General features: G+C 38.8%; 1 protein-coding gene across 2 annotated transcripts in view; it reads left to right on the top strand.

The window, feature by feature from the left end:
- The first annotated feature begins 14,542 nt into the window (after positions 1–14,542).
- The window catches only part of MAP3K7CL (MAP3K7 C-terminal like), a 34,901-nt gene continuing 31,948 nt past the window's right edge, over positions 14,543–17,495 (top strand). Inside the window, exon 1 of one of the 2 annotated variants that reach the window (XM_044442489.1) lies at positions 14,543–14,932. The gene's annotated coding sequence lies outside the window, so the exon portion shown is untranslated. The remainder of the gene's footprint in view (positions 14,933–17,495) is intronic. The other variant, XM_044442490.1, reaches the window with a different exon arrangement.

Raw genomic sequence — 17,495 nt, 5'->3', positions numbered from 1 at the left:
TGAAACAATGTAAGCCTTGGAATCTTTAATATTTGCCAACACATGATCAAATTGAAGGAACAAAAACAGCTTCTGACTTGAAAATAACTTATACTAATCTGAAAATAAGGACACAATCCCATGCATGTTCAAAAACAAAACCCTACATCTGCTAGTATGTCCTGCCAGACCCAGATCATACATCATGGAACAAAGATTAAAAGAAAAGACAACAAATATATGATTGTTATATTACAGTGAACAAGATAATAAAACTAAAACAGCTCAATTGCTATGAAGAGTTATTCCATGTATGGTACAATGACATAAAATGCAGAATTTTAAGCAGGTTATAAATAGAAGGAATATTGATTGTGGAAGATTATTGTAATTAGTATAGTATCAAACTTGTACCCTAGTGCTAGTGACAGCACTGTTGTGCTAGCATAGTGCTTGCACAACATAATCATTGCACTTGTTGGAGCAATGGAGAAGAGTAGCAATTTGCCACCAAAATTTTGTGGTGGCACTAAAGTTTACTGGTAATTGATTTTTCTCTTTGCCCTGGCAAGAGCTACTTAGATTTTATATATATATATGTGTGTGTGTGTGTGTGTGTGTTTTTAATGCTAGTGCACCACCACCACCAGGGTACGGCTGGATACTACCCTGAGTTTTCCATGCAATTATTAAAAAGTAATTTTGTGTAGTATTTAGTATTACAGTTCCGCAGTACTTTATGCAATTAAAAATTTTGGTTAAAACAGAAATACTGTTTTCTGTGAGCAAGGCAATTGCACAAAATGAACCCAGTAGTTGAAGTGCAAATAGATGAATCCATACTTCCTTCCTTCAGGGAAACCTCTGGGAGCTTTATGTAAAAATGCTTATTTGATTCAAAGAGTCAGAGTTACTAATGTCAGCAACAATTCAGCTGCTCTTCTATAGCCTGATTTTGTAATAAAAGTTATTCTAAATCAATATTTCAAATTAACATTTTTATACATCCTGATTCTAAGGGTTGCTTTATGGCACATATCAAAAACCATGATGTTTAGGTGAAGCAGATCAAGTATGCTGGACAGATGTGCTACAATAGGATTTGCAGTGTCTTATTTAAATATTATTTAAATATTAAGGTATCTTCCTTGCATGCCTTCCTAATAACATCTGACTAAAATAACTGAAAAGCACATGTTCCCACAAACTTGGAATGTGCCTTGAACATTTATTTGGGGCTCAGTGTCTGGTCATGACTTTGAGGTGGCCTTGATCTTTATTTAGCTGCACAGTTTATATTCTGCAGGGTGGTTGGCCTTGATAGAGGACCATCCAAAGGTCACAGACTTGACTGTTGGCAGTTGTCCTCTTTTTACCAGCCAAAATCTATTACTGTACAGATGGAAATCCCCAGCTTATCTGAACACACGTTTGACAAATTTTATGTGTGGCTGTTAATGTTTTAACAAAAATTTCCAACATTTTGGGAATGAGAATATTACAAGTTACTTGTTCCACAACTGCATGTACAATCTAGGATTAGCTACAATCAGTAGGTAGAAAATGCTAAAAGCATTGATGATGCAGTATCTGAATACAAATGGTATTTAGGCCAAGTTTAAACTAACAGCAATACTTGCTTGCTAGAAATACTATAGGAAGTTTTGCTTTGTTTGAAAAGCTAAGAAATGGTAAGATAAAAATACTGAATATTTTTTCCTGTAGGATTAGTTCTGCAAAGTATGCTATTATATGCTGCTGTAATTGTGAACAAGTTGCAACTGTTGCTGAAGCATCTTTTTATCATAGAATTCTTATCAGAAATAATGTGTTGGAAGTTGCTGTTATGAGGCTCCTGCTGAGAAAATTGGACTCTGACCTAAACGAGGAAGTGTCAGCCAATATCAGAAGAACCGAAGATCATGCCAGACCCAGGCCTCAGTGCCAGGCCTAAGACAGAGCTTATCAGTCAAGGGGACCTTGAGGAAGATTTCCAAAGAACATACTTGAACATGATTCTTTGCACCAGAGACATCACATTTCCCAGGTTACCAGTGTAGGCAACCACTAGGGGAGGAAGTAAGACGGTAGACTCCATGCAAGGTGATTGATTCTTCTAGCTCACCAAGGAAGAGATGAAAACTGGGGAGGATAGTCTATACTGAGTAGGATAAAAAGAAGTGCTCAACTGGATTCCAGATCTTATTCAAGCAAGTTTCTCACTTGGATCCCTCTAAGTCCACAGTTCTAGCTCTGCTGCTAGACTGCATTGCCCTCAGGTGACTCAGCAAGTTCCCTGTTCAAGCCAGAATAGCTGTAGTATTTAGTCAATCTGTTCAGTTAATTGATTAAATCATGTTTCGTTTTTATTTATTTTATTTATTTCAAGCTTTTATAGACAGACAGCATCTGCTCTCTTTCCCACTTTTACTACTACTGCTAGTATCTACTAGTCTCACCAGAGAGCAGTTTTCCAGACCAACTGTACTATTTTTTCCCATATCCTGGCATTGCCAATTGCACATGGAGTAATATTTGGCTGTTGGGTGTGAAGGAATTTCAGAGGGTCACAAAATGTTTAGAGGTATCACCTGAAGCAGGATATCAGAATTTTTTTTATCCTGTTCTGCATACCAAGCATGCCAAAAGACTATAGTTAGTTAGTGTTACAAATGCAAGTTATGTTATTGTCATTCCATCGGTGCTATATCCTCTGCTCATTTACTGGGATATTGTCTCATGTTTGTTTAGAATTGCTTGTGTGCAGTTGCTTACACACATCTGTGTATATGTTATTAATTGATGTTTAAGGATACATTGTCATTGTTGTCCAAGAGATGAGAAGGAAGGGCCTTTCCTTTGTACAGCTACAGTAAACAAAGTAAGATAGACTTTTGCAAGTTGGTAGACCTTTTGCGTATGTTATGAATGGTATGCAAGTGCATACCCATTCATAATATGAATGGTATGTTGAGAAGGTGGCTTTCCAGAGTGGAGCTGGATGCAACATTCTTTACTATGCAGGCCAGCTTAAGCATTTTGAACACAAAGGCATGGAGATCTGTCAATAAGCATGTCTATAAAGACAAACTGCAAAGCAAAGCTTTCTCTGCCCTGTTCTCAGCCACATTGGACCTGATTTCCTTACTTTGGCCCAGATTTCTCCAGGTCTTCTCTGCTAGGTCCCCATATTCTGCTCTATCCTTTTTTCATAGGATGGCTAGTTATGCCTTGCCCAAAAAAAGGACACCAGTTTGCAAATGCACATTTGAATGTATTGCTGCAATTCAGAAATAATCCTTAAACAATTTAAATAGAAGTATTTCTCACTATAGTATAGGAAACAGACTAGGTGTCTTGTGTGCCTGCTCAGCCTGCTGTCCCGATACTGTTTGATGGACAGTTTCAAAGCCCTTGCTCTGTCTCTTTATGCGTCTCTGACTTTAAACTAGAGTTAGACTGAAAGCTTTTTCAAACAGAGGACTGTCCTCTTCCAGCTCTCCAAGATAGAGGACTGTCCTCTATAAAGTAGGATACTTGTCCACCCTATTTCTGGGCCCTCTGTCCATCTCTCTCTCGCTCTCTCTCTCTCTCTCTCCCCCTACCCCCCTGCATTCACTCTGTATGTGCGTGTGTGTGTTTCCCTCATTCCCCTACATTCTGGACAGTGGTCCTTTCCTCTTTGGCAACAGCATGTGGGCCCAACAGCAGCATAAAAAATGGTCCACCAGCGAGTGGCACCAACCCTCTTATGCCTGCAATGACTCTAGGGGTCTGTGCCTTTCTACGGTGGGCTCCCAGAGGTATTTGGGGCGAATTTTCATGGTGGGCACCAGCAGCAGCAAGATCTACTAATAATGACTCTGTTGGCATGTTTCTCATATGAAGGGACCCTAGTCTAGTATTTGTTTCATTATGTTTACCAATGCTCCTTATATCTTGTTAAGGAGAGCTCTTCTCATTTCACCAGTGTAACAGAAATTATTTTCCAAACAATGAATTTTAAGTGACACCTTAACTGAATATTCCCTGTATCCTTTCACACAGGACACTCCTGTATTTAGCATGTGATGTCATGCAACAGACTTCATGTGGTGTTTCAGTGTTGTTGGGACAACCTAAGCCTTAATCTTATGCTCAAAGATCTTTTGGGCATCTCATGTAAATCTGCCAGTCACAAAAGGGGTTTTCAAAACAGGCAGCCCTCTGGTACAGCATACAGTCCTAACACTTGGAACTGGTAGTCTACAACCATCTCTGCCAGTTTTGCTGTCTTTTGTTTTGATTCCTATTGTAACTATTAACATTTACCATCACCAAAAGACGATGGTAGACAGTATCTTACAGCAGAAGAGCTTCACTTCTAGTAATCTACTGAATCTCTCTGTGTGAAGAATTTAAGCCATTTCTACACCAGACAGGCACATTTGGCTAGAAGAATGTAAAATAATAATGACAGTGCATAAATTGGAATTTCAGCCAACTGCAAAACCATGAAACATGGACCATATGCCTTAAGGGTACAGCATATGGTTTGGTGAAGAAAATGTTGCATACTATAATTGGCATGATTAGTTCAGCTGTTCTTTAGCTATGTCAGTTGAAACAAGGGAATGCACTTAGATTCCTCAGAGAGAATCTGCTGTAGTTCAGCAATGGCTGTAAGAAAATACTGAATGTTATACATCCACTTGTATAGGATCATTTTTCTAATCTGTTTCATGTATCGTGGCTTTGCGAGAGGAGGAACATTTTTGTAACAATGAGATGTGTGCAGAGGAGACAATCTTATGAAATATCAGGGTCTACACTGCAAGAGTCAAGGTAGATGGCATAGTATCCTCTGATTTTTTTTAAAGGCATGCTAGAGAAAGAGTTAAAAATTAATGTGAGCATGCACAATCATGTACAAACACATCAGAAGAGAAAAGCAGCAAGAAAACCAGAGTGACCCATTCAGGATCTGGGGAAGCAACAGAAGACAAAGTCCCCCAAAACAGAGGGATGGGAAGAGGATGGTTCAGATGAAAGCAAGGTAGAGCAAAGCCAGCTAGGAAGATAAGCTGGGCCTATAACCAGTTCTCTAACTGCTCGGTTACTGCTCTTTTCTAAGTGTCCACATTTCATGGATATTTTAAGTTATACTTAGAGTTGGATCCAGACTTAAGCACTTGTGACTTCCTGGCCCTTCCTCCCTACAGCAGCCCCTCCAGCCTCCTGAAAATGCAACAGTTGGTGAGAATAGGATAAACTCCTGAACTGGGTAGACTGTGGTGTGGATTGGAAACTCTCCCCTGCCAAACTAGAACAAGGCACCATCTGTGAACAGAGCACTGTCAGCAAAAGCAACATCCAACACTTAACTTTAATTAAGTAATTAATTGGATTTACATGCTGCTACAATAGCCTATCTCTGGACTCTCTGCATGGCTCACAATATAAATATATATTAATTTTAAGCAGATAATAACTACTCATTCTAAAACAGACCACCTTCTCTCTTATCAGAGTATGTTCTCCTGTTTTTGTTCGAAGAACTTCTCAAATGTGTTCTCTTGGTGGCAGTATTGGAGAGAAAATTCCGTATAAACATTCTATGTGCTTCCTGCCCCATTTGTCTGGTGGTTGTTGCAGAAACTGCTGCAGAGCAACAACAAGTATACTAAAAAAAGATACCAGCTTTGGGTACTTATTTTGCTTTTGCTCCTTTAAAAAAAGAGGGCCAAGTTCAGGAGGCCCTTTTGTGGACCCAATATCAATGAAAACATTCTTGCAGTTATTTTCAGGCAATATGCTTCTCCAAAGCTATTTCTAGTGATATCCTTGACTGATACCAGCTGGTTGATATTGAAATGCCACTCTTTAAAAACAGCATTATTGACTTCAGCTTCTGAAAATTGGAGTTCTCAAAATTAGATCCACATTTTCTGATGAAATTATACCCTCGATTTGTCGCCACCCCTTTGTTTGGCATGAGCTGCTGAGCCATTAGTCACATCATTTTGGAGGAATAGCACCCATACGGCCACAATCTGGATGGGGACCTATTCTGATTTTCTACTGAAAATTCTTTCCTTTGGCCACTTTTTGCTTCCTAGGGTGCTATTTACTGCAAACTCTGCATTTGGGAGCAGTCAGGTAGGGAACAATTTTCTGAAGGAAACTGCAGTAGGTCCTAACATAAACGCATCCAGTTTAAGCACCCTTGTTTAAACATATGACTAGTGGCATATGTATGGTACTCAGTGTAAGCCACAATAAGACATTTCATCTCAATTGCTCCTAACCTTGCCACTGAAGACTGAAGTCTCAACAGTACCTACTTTAAAAAAAAAAGTTCCTTACAGTGTTCTGTACTGTGTTTTAAAGGCAGGATGCTTTCATCCTTTTATCTTTCTCCTTGCTCCATTGTAGAAGGTCTCCTGAAGAGTACAAACTTGTCATGCCTAAAGCTGGCAACCAGTCGATGTGGCTTCGTGTCTGGTGTCAGACTTAAGATTGGGGAGACTCAAATCCAACACTGCCTACTTCAGCACTTTGGCAATCAAACCTTTGTCATTCCTTTTATTGCGAAAAGTCAGCTGCTGAAATGGTAGAGATACTGAATGCAGAAATATACTTACAAACAATGTTAATACATTCATAAATACAGGCATGAATTATCAGTTCATACGGAATGTAATCTGAACAATGCCTTCCAGATTTTTTTGGCTACAACTTCTAACACCCCATACCACTGCCAAAGATCAGAGGAGTACCAGGTTGGGAACCACTTGTCATGAGCTGGGGTCTTCCTCCTGAGTAAGCACACTACTCTGGAACCCCTTTTTTCCAACAGACTTTGCTCTTACATGCCTCTGAGTTCATCCAGAGTGAAACGTTGGAGCAAAAACTAACTCATTTGTGGTTAAACCGGTCAATGGCACATTATGGTAGGTTCCCCTTTGCATGGAACTTATTTGGGAATAGGAAGCTAGCCACAACTTGGGCAATATTCCAATGCACAAATAGAAAGTTATGCTTGGTACAACATATAGAAAATATGAAGAAGTATCCCAAGGATCATGTTAGAAATAAATAGCATGACTAGACCTATCTACCTTGTTTAAGTCCCTTTTGAAAGCCGTCATGAGAAACATGCTATTGACCTTTGTGCATGGCTTAGTAGACTTTATGGGATCTTTTGCCTATAAGAACCAGCCTGGAGAAAAGCCAGATCAGAAGCACACAAGCCCAAAAAGAAAGCAAAATATCAGAAGCCCAAGTATAACTATGGGCACTTGCCTGGAAATCTTTCACCACTGCTTGGAAACCAAGGAACAGAGAGAGAGAGGTTTGAATGTCAGAGCTTACCTCTCTACTATCCAGGAGACCCAAGCCATCTTTGTTCTCTTCAGCTGGGAACAGTAGCCCCACTATTAAGCGGAGTAAATGCCTCACATCTTGATAGTGGCAAATAACACAGCCCGGCCTTGTGCCCCCTAAAGTAGCCTGTTCTGTGGCAATTAGTGTTGAAAAAAGATGAAATTGCCATTCTGCTCAGCTGCTGAAAATGGGAAAGAAGACCTGCCTTGTCTTTTGTTTCACAAATGAAATGTATTGGACTGGGATCAAATATTTAAAAAAATAGGTAAGGTTTCATTTCTTTATATGCACTTTTATTAGCTACTTAGTTCTGCATGCTTTTTGCTAATATGCTAAATAAATCAATTAATTGGTGAACTTTAGACCTATTCTTGGGTCGTATCTTAGTTCAATTCCAATCTAAATATAGCTGTGGCTACTGTAATTAACCTAAAGAGTGTTGCAGTCCTGTTTCTGCACCAAGACTTACTCTGTGATTATGATACTGATTACATTGCATTTATATCCTACATTTTTTCCTCCTGAGAGGAATCAAAGTGGCTTACTTAGTCCTCCAGCACACCATTCTGTCCTCACAACAACAGTCCTGTGAGGTGGGATAGGCTGAGAGTGAGTGACTGGCCCAAAGTCACCCAATGAAATTCATAGTTGAGCAGGGAGTAGAACCTGGATTTCCCAGCTCCCCAGTCCAACACCATAACCATCATACCACACTGGCTTTCTTGGATTTCCCAGAAACATCTCATGGAACTGTCTAGTCCTTTCCTTTACCTTTATTTCTTTCCACAGATCATATGCAATAGATTGTACTTGCATTGGGAGTGGCATCATGTGTGCATAGGGTCTCTTTAGATGAAGCAACATTTTCACATAAATTAACAACAATAATGGATGCTACATCAGACCAAAGTCCTGTCTATTTCCAAGTGACCAACCAGATGCCTATGAGAAACCCACAAGCAGGACATGTACACAATATAACCTTCTGGCTTGTGTTCCCAAGCTGTTATTTAGAGTTAAAGTACTTCTGCTACTGAAAATAATTGTCCTGCATGACTAGTAGCCATGGATCCAATATGAATTTATCTACTCCCCCTTTAAAGTCATCCATGTCGGCAACCATTGCTACATCTTCTAGTGAATTCCTTAGTTTAACTTGGTGTAAAGAAATACTCTCTTGTACTAGTTCTGAGTTATCCATCACTCTGTTTCAAGATATGACTCCACGATCTACTAAGAAAGGGAGATATTCTTCCTATCCTTTTTTCTGTATCATTTATATACCTTTAGCATTTCCACCTTTGTTGCTGTTGCATGCCATTAAGTCATCTCTGCTTTATGGTGAATATGAATGAATGTTTTTTCCTAAGCTAAAAAGCCCCAAACAGTGCAATTTTCATGCACCAACAGTCTGTGACATTTTCATGCAATTTTCATGCATGGCAGTTCATGAAAGCTTATGCCAGAATAAACTTGATCGTCTTTGTGCCACAAATCACATTGTTGTTTTTGATCATTTTTGTTGCCCTTGCCTGCACCTTTTCTTGCTCTATAATAGCCTTGTTGACATATGGTGATCAGAACTGTATACAGTATTCCAAATAAAATCATGACATAGATTGATATAAAGTCATTATAATAATGGTAGTTTAATTTGTGTCTTTCTTTCCTAATTGCCCCTAACAAAGAATTTGGCAACTTTTTTCCAAGGTATCTCCCTCCTGCCTGCGCTCATTTGTTCTCTTGTGTGCACAATGGATGAAAAGGACAAGTGTTTTCCTCCCTCTCCTTTGAACATTGTCATCCATGTGTCAGAATATTCTCAAAGTTTATTTTTATAGACTGACTAACACCCCCAGACACCATTTCAGATTCAGTGAGGTCATACACTACCAAAATGCTAATCCTGTTAAGCGACTTTAATGAGGTGAAAGTAGTGCAGTTAAAAAATAGAAGAGGACAGGTGTTTTATTAGGCAGAAGATCATAGACTCTATTTACATATGCAAGGCACTGAATGCTTCAGGCTAAATAAATAAATGAATAAAATTACAAGCCTGCCTAACTCCCCATGTCAATAAGTTGTAATGTTTCTAATTTAGGAGATGATAACTTTGGAATGCATGATGACTAAAACATGATATGTTGTATGTCATCCTCAGAGATGAGCTTACATTTCATAATATGATCCGTGATTGAAAGAATTTTGCTCTGGTACCAAACATTGGATGACTAGAGCACTTTGGCAGGAAACAGGGCACAACGCCATGGCCAATGTTCCTGAAGAAAACCAAGAGGGCTTATCAGCATTCTGCCTTTCTCATAGCCCTACTCTGCAATGGTTTTCACAAGCAGGATGTACTCTTTTTTCTTTTAATCTGGGAATGACTATCCTTCCTATGTACTGATTTCAGGACAACACATGGGATTAAGAGCTAAAGGAATTTAAGAGCCCTTCCTGCATCTTTCTTTCCAGGCATTTAAAATACACAGCAATGGACACAGAGAACCCAGAAGTGTTGTTAAAGTATCCAGTACTGCATCAAATAAGATTCAAAATGGATCCCAGCTGTAATGAAAAGACACAGTATATGAATATTATACACAGGGTTAGCTCTGCCATTAGATCAGCCTCAGGGTCAAACTAAAGGTTACAGGAATTGTGTAGGGTACAGCTAAACATTATCTTTTGGTTCCTTCAGAGTAATCATGCACTGCCTTGGTCTGGATCAGGCTCAGCATGCACTGAAGGGGAAGATTAACCCTTTTCCCCACCCCTTTGCTTCCCAAACTGCCCCCACCCCTGGTTTGCAGATTTCAAAAAGAGGGGGGAAATCCACTGGAATCAATGGAGGTCTTTGCTTTTGTTTTAGGCCCTGTGGGGGAATTCATGATTTTCTTAACATTCTCAATGATGTGGAAAGCCTTACCAGATGTAAGAGCTCCAGTCTTTAGAAAATGACCCTCCACAAATGCAGGGAAATAGGAACTCATGAGGAGGAGGGGGTGGTTTGAGTGTTCCTTCTCTTGGTAAGTTTATTCTACATGAATAAAGAATGTCTGAATAGGGCCGAAATACTTACTTCTAATTGGGCCAGTGGTTATGAATCCCATCTATAACCTTTTGGTACAATGTATTCCCAAGCGGTGTCACCCAGTCCAAGAGCCTAAAGGAGAAAAGGAAACGGGAGCCAAATGGCGTGTCTTCGTGCTTTAGATCAACCTGATTTGCCCACAGAGATAAATGCAACAAGAATATTAGAGAATGACATACTTAGCATTGCCCTGTGCTTTTCACCTCCCCCTATCCATAGACAGATCATTTATCTGACATAGCCACTCTGCTCTTATGTTGACTGCCACCCTAGTCATAAATACAGCAGTATTTCCGGATGGCTGCTCATTGTGTAAAGTCCTGGAACTTTCATTTAAATCTGCTTCAAGTCCTCTAGGTATGTGTTGTCCCTTTGCCCAGTTGGGTAACTTGCTTCCCTCAGCAGTTAATAATCTCTGAAAATAGATTAAAGGTACCATTTAGGTGGATAACAATAAAAAAGCGAAGGATGTCTTTGGGAATGTGTGAAAATCCTTATGTAATTCTTTCAGCCTGGTTTAGGAGATAAATATTTGAATATGGAACACAGTTATATTTTCAACATGGGATTAGGCATCTACCTTTTTACATAGGAACATGACAGCTGCATTCTGCCAGTCAAGTGTTCAGAAAATAAATAAATGCATTTGCTTTTTCAGTATAGTTGTTGCATGGATCAGCAATTCCTTGTCTATGTTTGTCGACAATGCTGGTATCTTACAGTACGCCCTAAATGTATTGACATGCAATGAGCACGTAACTCATTGTGTTTTGATTCATCCCCTTTTCAGAATTTTTCCTTGATGTGATCTCACAAGTCAATATTCAAACTGAGATGGAGATCAACTCATGACAAGTTCAGTTCACCATGTGCCTTTACTGATAGGTGGCTAGCACTTGACAAAGCAGTGATTTGGTATTTCCTGTTCTTTTCCCTGGAAGTGTGTCCCTTGAAAGAGGTGGTATGAAGCAGTATTTGAAAAACTGCAGGCACTCTTTAGCAGGGATTAAGGGTAGTTTATTAACCATGGCTGCAACCCACCCTGCTCCAGGTTCAGATGTCACAATAAATTGTGGTCCCCCACTGAATAAATTTATTTATTTATTTATTTATTTATTTATTGTTACAAGCTTTTGTATCCCATCCTTCTGCACAAGCACTGGGTAGGATGGCCTACATAGTATAAAATTCCAAAAATACAATAATAAAACCACACTTATTAAAACATCTAAAATTGAACATTATAAAATAAAAAATAAGAAAGGAAAAATAAAATAGGAAGTCCAACTGTGAAAACAAGAAGAAAACAAAAAAATCTTAAACCGTCTAAAACCCTTAATTGTTAAAATGATGGTTAAATAAAAAGGTCTTTACCTGACACTGGAAGGAGTATAATGTTGGCACCAGGTGGACCTCTTTGGGGAGCGCATTCCATAAATAAGCTATGGGGGGCTCTCAGTTGTGAGAGCCAGGCCTATGTATCCTCCTGAGCATAAATAATTGGATAGAGTCCTCTGTTTTGAAGGCTGCACCCTCTGTACATCGCTACTTAACTTGTTGGATATGGGATTGTCAGCACTATTCTTCAGGGGGAAACACAAAAGAAAGGCTATAATTTAATGCCTATTTAAATGACTGTGCCAACAGAAAAGGAGTAAGGCATTCTTATGTTAAATTATGCAAAACAAAGCAAGTATTTTCTCCCCACATTTTTGTACTGTATAACTTGTGACTATTTCCTTAACAGCCTAGTAGCTCCTCCAAACTGCAGGAATTTGTGCCACAACCTCATTTGCTTAGGCAACTGCTCAGCGAAGAGGCTGTGCATTTCAGACTCAACTAGACAAAGAAGCCTGAATTTTGTGCATACCTGGCAAAACACAGTCTTGCAAAGCTTCAAAATTATGCTGCCACTTTGTGGAGAAACTATTATTTCAAGACTAGCATTACCTAAAAATCTGCCTGGGTTTCCCTGTTTAACCTGTGCATGTCTAAACAAATAAATATTACAAAACACCTTCAGTCTCTAGTTCTATCATTTCACTTGGAAACTGTTGTTGTAAAGTTGCTCCAAAAACTTTCTACCAGGCAGTACACAGAAGTGGGAAGAGTATTACAACTACACTTAGTATGAGATTAAGAAAAATGATATATAGATATTTTAAATGTTTTTACAAAAATATTTTCAGAATGATAGTCATGATAATCCAAAATTTGATAATTCAAAATTGGTTGCTAAATCAGACACAGAAAGTGCTCATCAATGGCAACTTCTCAAAGTGGAGGGAGATAACTAGTGGGCTGCCTCAGGGTTCAGTCCTGGGCCCAGTGCTCTTCAATATTTTTATTAATGATTTAGATGAGGAAGTACAAGGAAGGATAATCACATTTGCAGATGATACAAAACTGGTGGAATAGCTAAAATACAGAATGAAACTCCAGGGAGATCTTGGTAAACTTGAACATTGGGCTGCAAGCAACAGAATGAGATTCAATAGGGACAAGTGCCAAGTCCTCCACCTAGAAAAAAAGTAACCAAATGCATCAAAACAATGGGGAATACATGGCTCAACAGAACTGAAAAAGAAAAGGACCTTGGATTAATGAGGACAACAGGTTAAATTTGAGCCAACAGCACAATGCAGCTACAAAAAGGGGAAATGCTATTTTGGGATGCATTAATAGGAGTGTTACTTCCAAATCATGAATAGTAGTTGTTCCTCTTTTCTCCTCATTAGTCAGGTCTCATTTGGAATACTGTGTCAGTTACAGGCACCAATATTTAAGAAGGATGCAGAAAAATTAGAAAGAATCCAGAGGAGGACAACAAAAATGATCCAAGGTTTGGAAACACTTCCCTATGAGTAGAGACTGAGAAAACTGGGTTTGTTCAGCCCTGAGAAGAAAAGACTGTGGGAGGACACGATTTCACTCTTTAAGTACCTCAAAGGCTGTTGCAAAGAGAACAGTCAAGATCTCTTTTCACTTACATCAGAGTGTAGGACATGGATGAAGTTGTGACAATCCAGATTCAGGCTAGATATCAGGAAAAGTTTCCTCACTGTCAGAGCAAAAGGACAGAGGAACCAGCTGCCTAGAGAAGTCATGGGCTCTCCCACACTAGAAACTGGGGTGTCATCTGAGCAGGATGGTGCAAATTGCTGACCTGCAACAGCAGGAGTTGGATTCAGTGACCTTCTTGGCCCCTTCCAACTCTTATTTTCTATGATTCTATGAAAAAATAATCAAACCTAGTTCTCAAAGGCTACATTCCTTTGTAAGTTTACTGACTTACCAAGAACAAAAACACATTGAACTCAGTGCAACTTATTTCTAAATATAAGATTACATGAAAAATAATGATTACATCAAAGAATACAAAATCAGTTTCAGTGCTTGGAAGTAAAGCATGTTTTATAGGGATAATATGCGTTATGACAAATGCTCTAGACTGCAAAACTGCAGTCAAACTGAAAACTACTGCAGGGGCATATCTTTAATAATACAGATATTGTTCTGTATCTTTCAAGCAGTGACACTCATTGGGAAAAGAGATAAAAGTATATTTGAATTTGAGTGCTGATGTTTGAAAAGGTAGATCCCAATGTACCAACATTGAAAATGGTTTGATTTGACTATGCAGCTAATTAACTGGAGCTTTTTGTCAACTCTTCTACTATTCACACAAAATAATCAGTTGTAAATTATACAACTTTAGGAGAATATATCATGCGTATTCTACAATATACCTTAAGAAAATATTTTTAGATTCTTAATATATACTGTGTCTAAGAATAGCCCATTGTCTCTTTTAAAGCTGCAGGTCTATCATCTAATTTATTGGATAGTATCATTTTACCAAGCCTGGACCAAAGCAGCAAACTTCTAACCTAGTTCTTTGCTTTGATAGCAGCGGCAGCAATCATTTGATAGTTTGCTTGCAGCCTGTTCAAGTTGGCAATGTCACCCCAAGCTGATTGGAGCCGCAGACATTTTTGCTGACTGGAGTCAGGCTATCTTTTCCCGTTTGCTGGAATAGACACAGACACTGATTGGGTCATGCTGAAAACATTCCAGTCCTATGAAGCAAGTCTGTTTGTATTTTAGGTTTGGCAGGACTAATGAATTAAACATCTTGGACTCTTGACAGTTTGCTGCTTTAATAATGCCTCCGATGGAAGGATTTTTTGCCCCATGAAGCATGACAGCACTGTAATCCCTCATTGTTGGAAAGGAAGGGACGGGACGGGACGGGACGGTGGAATTGTAAAGGAAAACGGAAAAGGGTGGTCCTGAGGGACTGAAAAGCCTATGGGAAGTGCAGGTAGCAGCATGTTGCCCTGACAGCTGTTTCAACTTCTCAGACCTTGTCAGTTCGCTGCTATGTAGCAGGTGCAGCCTTTTCTTTTATTGAATCTGTACTCCATAAAGGCAACGACAAGCCAAGGCAGTGGCTGGCCCTGGATTATACAAGTGCAGACACTACTAAGTGAGGTAAGGCAACAGGTGTGAAAACTGGACTAACTGATTGAGTTGTAACCACACTTAACTTGCATTCTGGTGCAGATTTTGTGTGTGCGTATATACATATAGACATATATATGGGAAGAACCCCCCCGTTTCACAGGCGATCTGACAGAAGAGCTGTTTTCTGGTGAATCTTTGGAGGCATCTTATTAAATTCAAAGCTTTCGGCTTCAGTCAGTTGAGAAAGCAAATGGGATACTTGAAGCAACTCTTACTTAATTTCTTTTGTTTGAGGGGATTTATACAGTGAGGGGTGTGAATGAAATTTCTATCCTGTCTTGTATGGTTTCATCTTGCTTCTTTTATCTGGGAGGAAGAACTTTTTTAAATTTTGTAGACACACAGTAAAGAAACAGAGAAAACTAAATCTTTAATTTGTGTACTGGAAAGGTGGCTGTCTTTCTGGAAAACAGAAAAGTAAACAAAAACATTTCTTCGAAAAGTGAACCTTTACATGACTAGGATAAAATAATGCCCCTCCCCCACACCAAAAAGAAACTTTATAACTATAATTTTAGGGTTTTAACCCCCCCCCAAATCTGGGTTTTTTAAAATGTGTAATAGCTTGATCATTTGTTAATGTGCCTTTATATTACGTGAAGCATGCTGCCCAAAAGATGACTAGGTTTTTATGTAGAAGCATTCTTTCCTGTTTCTCTTTCTTTTGTTATACATTACAATTGGGTGTTGTATCAGTACCAACTCAAATATGTGTATCTTGCAAATAAAACATAATAAAGTAGTTTTTCTACTCAAGATTACTATATGTTTTTATCTAGAGATTTATATCCCATCCTTCCTCAAAAAGAATGCAGGGTAGCTAATATAATATAAAGTTGATTTTAATAATTAAGTTTATTCTAAGTTTGAAGTATTAAGGAATACTCTTTTACAGCCCCAACAGCCTACAAATTTAACAAAAGAGCTTGAATTCAAATTTTGTTATAGAATATAAAAGTAAATTCCCAAATCCATTTATGTAAAACTAACAAAGCTGTAGGATCAGTTAAAGAAGACTTTTGGCAAGTTCTCTTCAGAATCGCCACTGTTTAAACCTGTGTTTATTCAGCTAATATTGACAGATGTAGGCACTGGCATGATAATCTTCCAATATCTGAAAGAAATGGGAGATACAAGGGCGTCATTGCACTCATTCCCAAACAACTCTTTTATTACTTGTGCTTTTGTAGACATGGAAAGCTAAGTGTTGCATAAGTCAGCAATGCAGGGTACCGAATTTTAAATCATTCCTATGGGTTGATCACATAATGTTCAATTTTATTTCTCCTGGAGCTTAAAATTCAATTAATGTGTCATCCACAAATGATAGTACTCCCTAGTTTAAGCACAGGCTTAAATCCTTTTCACAACTAGGGTAGCATTCACAAATACTGTTTCTAGATAATGCTGAGGGAACAAGGTAGCTTGGAAAATAGGTGTGAACAGGCCAAATTAATGCCTGGTCAAACAAACTGTTAAAGATGTGAAATTCATGGAGGCTAGTTCTTGCAGTCTTTTAAAAATAGGTTTCTTAAAGCCCATAGTATTGTCATATCTGGTCTTTCAGAAAGCTGTTGTAATTTTAAGAGTTACATAGAAGGAATATTGTTGTCTATCAATGAAGGAAAACAATATGAACTACTGTTTGATGAAATTCTGCCTCCAGCAAAACTTTTACAAGTACAGTGACTCTGTAAGTAGAAGCCAAAAACATCAAAACACAGAGACATGCGCAAACAAGCTTCCCCCTCTCCCACAATCCTCATCACCTTTACTTGGAAGTAAAAGCATGTCCATTGCAATCAATGGTTGCCTGAACACATTTTCCCACCATGTACTGTGACATATATAAGGATGCTTCCAGACAAACAGTTCCTAGTACTGTCAACCAAAAGGCATTGTACAACTAATCTTCCTCTTCCTCCTCAATGTATTCCATGAATGAGATAGGGTTATTGTATGATAAAAGCCTTAGAAACACGTCTTATACTGAGTCACACCTCAGTCCATGTAGCCTGGTATTGCAAGAGGTTCTGTAGAGATTGACTGACTGGCACTCTGCTCCAGCAATTTAGGCAGAAGTTTTTCCAACTCTTCTTGGAGAAGCCATAAATTAAACCTGCACTCTTCTAATTGCAAAGTAGCTGCACCAGCACTTGGCTACAGCCCTGCTTTTGCCTTGTCTGGCAGCACCTAATCAGGTCATGGGACTATTTGGAGGTGCTTGAGGGTGGTGGCAAGCTGTGTTCCACCAACTAAATGCAATACAGAGAAATAGTAGAATATGGATTTTAACTGACTCCATAGTTTTCTTGAGACCAAGTATTTGGGTTAGGGTTAGTGAAAACAACCAAGTCCTGAGTTTCTTAAAGAACTCACTGATACATTATGGTGCAAACTCTCATAAGCTACAATCATAAAGTTCTAGATTTGTGGGGTGGGGACTTTACATAGGAATCACTGGCTTTGAACATTGGGTCATGCAGGATTCACTCAGATTGGATAAAGCCATTGAGTGGAACAATGTTCT

This window comes from Varanus komodoensis, unplaced genomic scaffold, assembly GCF_004798865.1.
Source record: "Varanus komodoensis strain SLA01 unplaced genomic scaffold, ASM479886v1 scaffold4, whole genome shotgun sequence".
NCBI lineage: Eukaryota > Metazoa > Chordata > Lepidosauria > Squamata > Varanidae > Varanus > Varanus komodoensis.
Note: the sequence above shows the minus strand (reverse complement) of the source record. Positions and strands in the feature narration are given on the sequence as shown.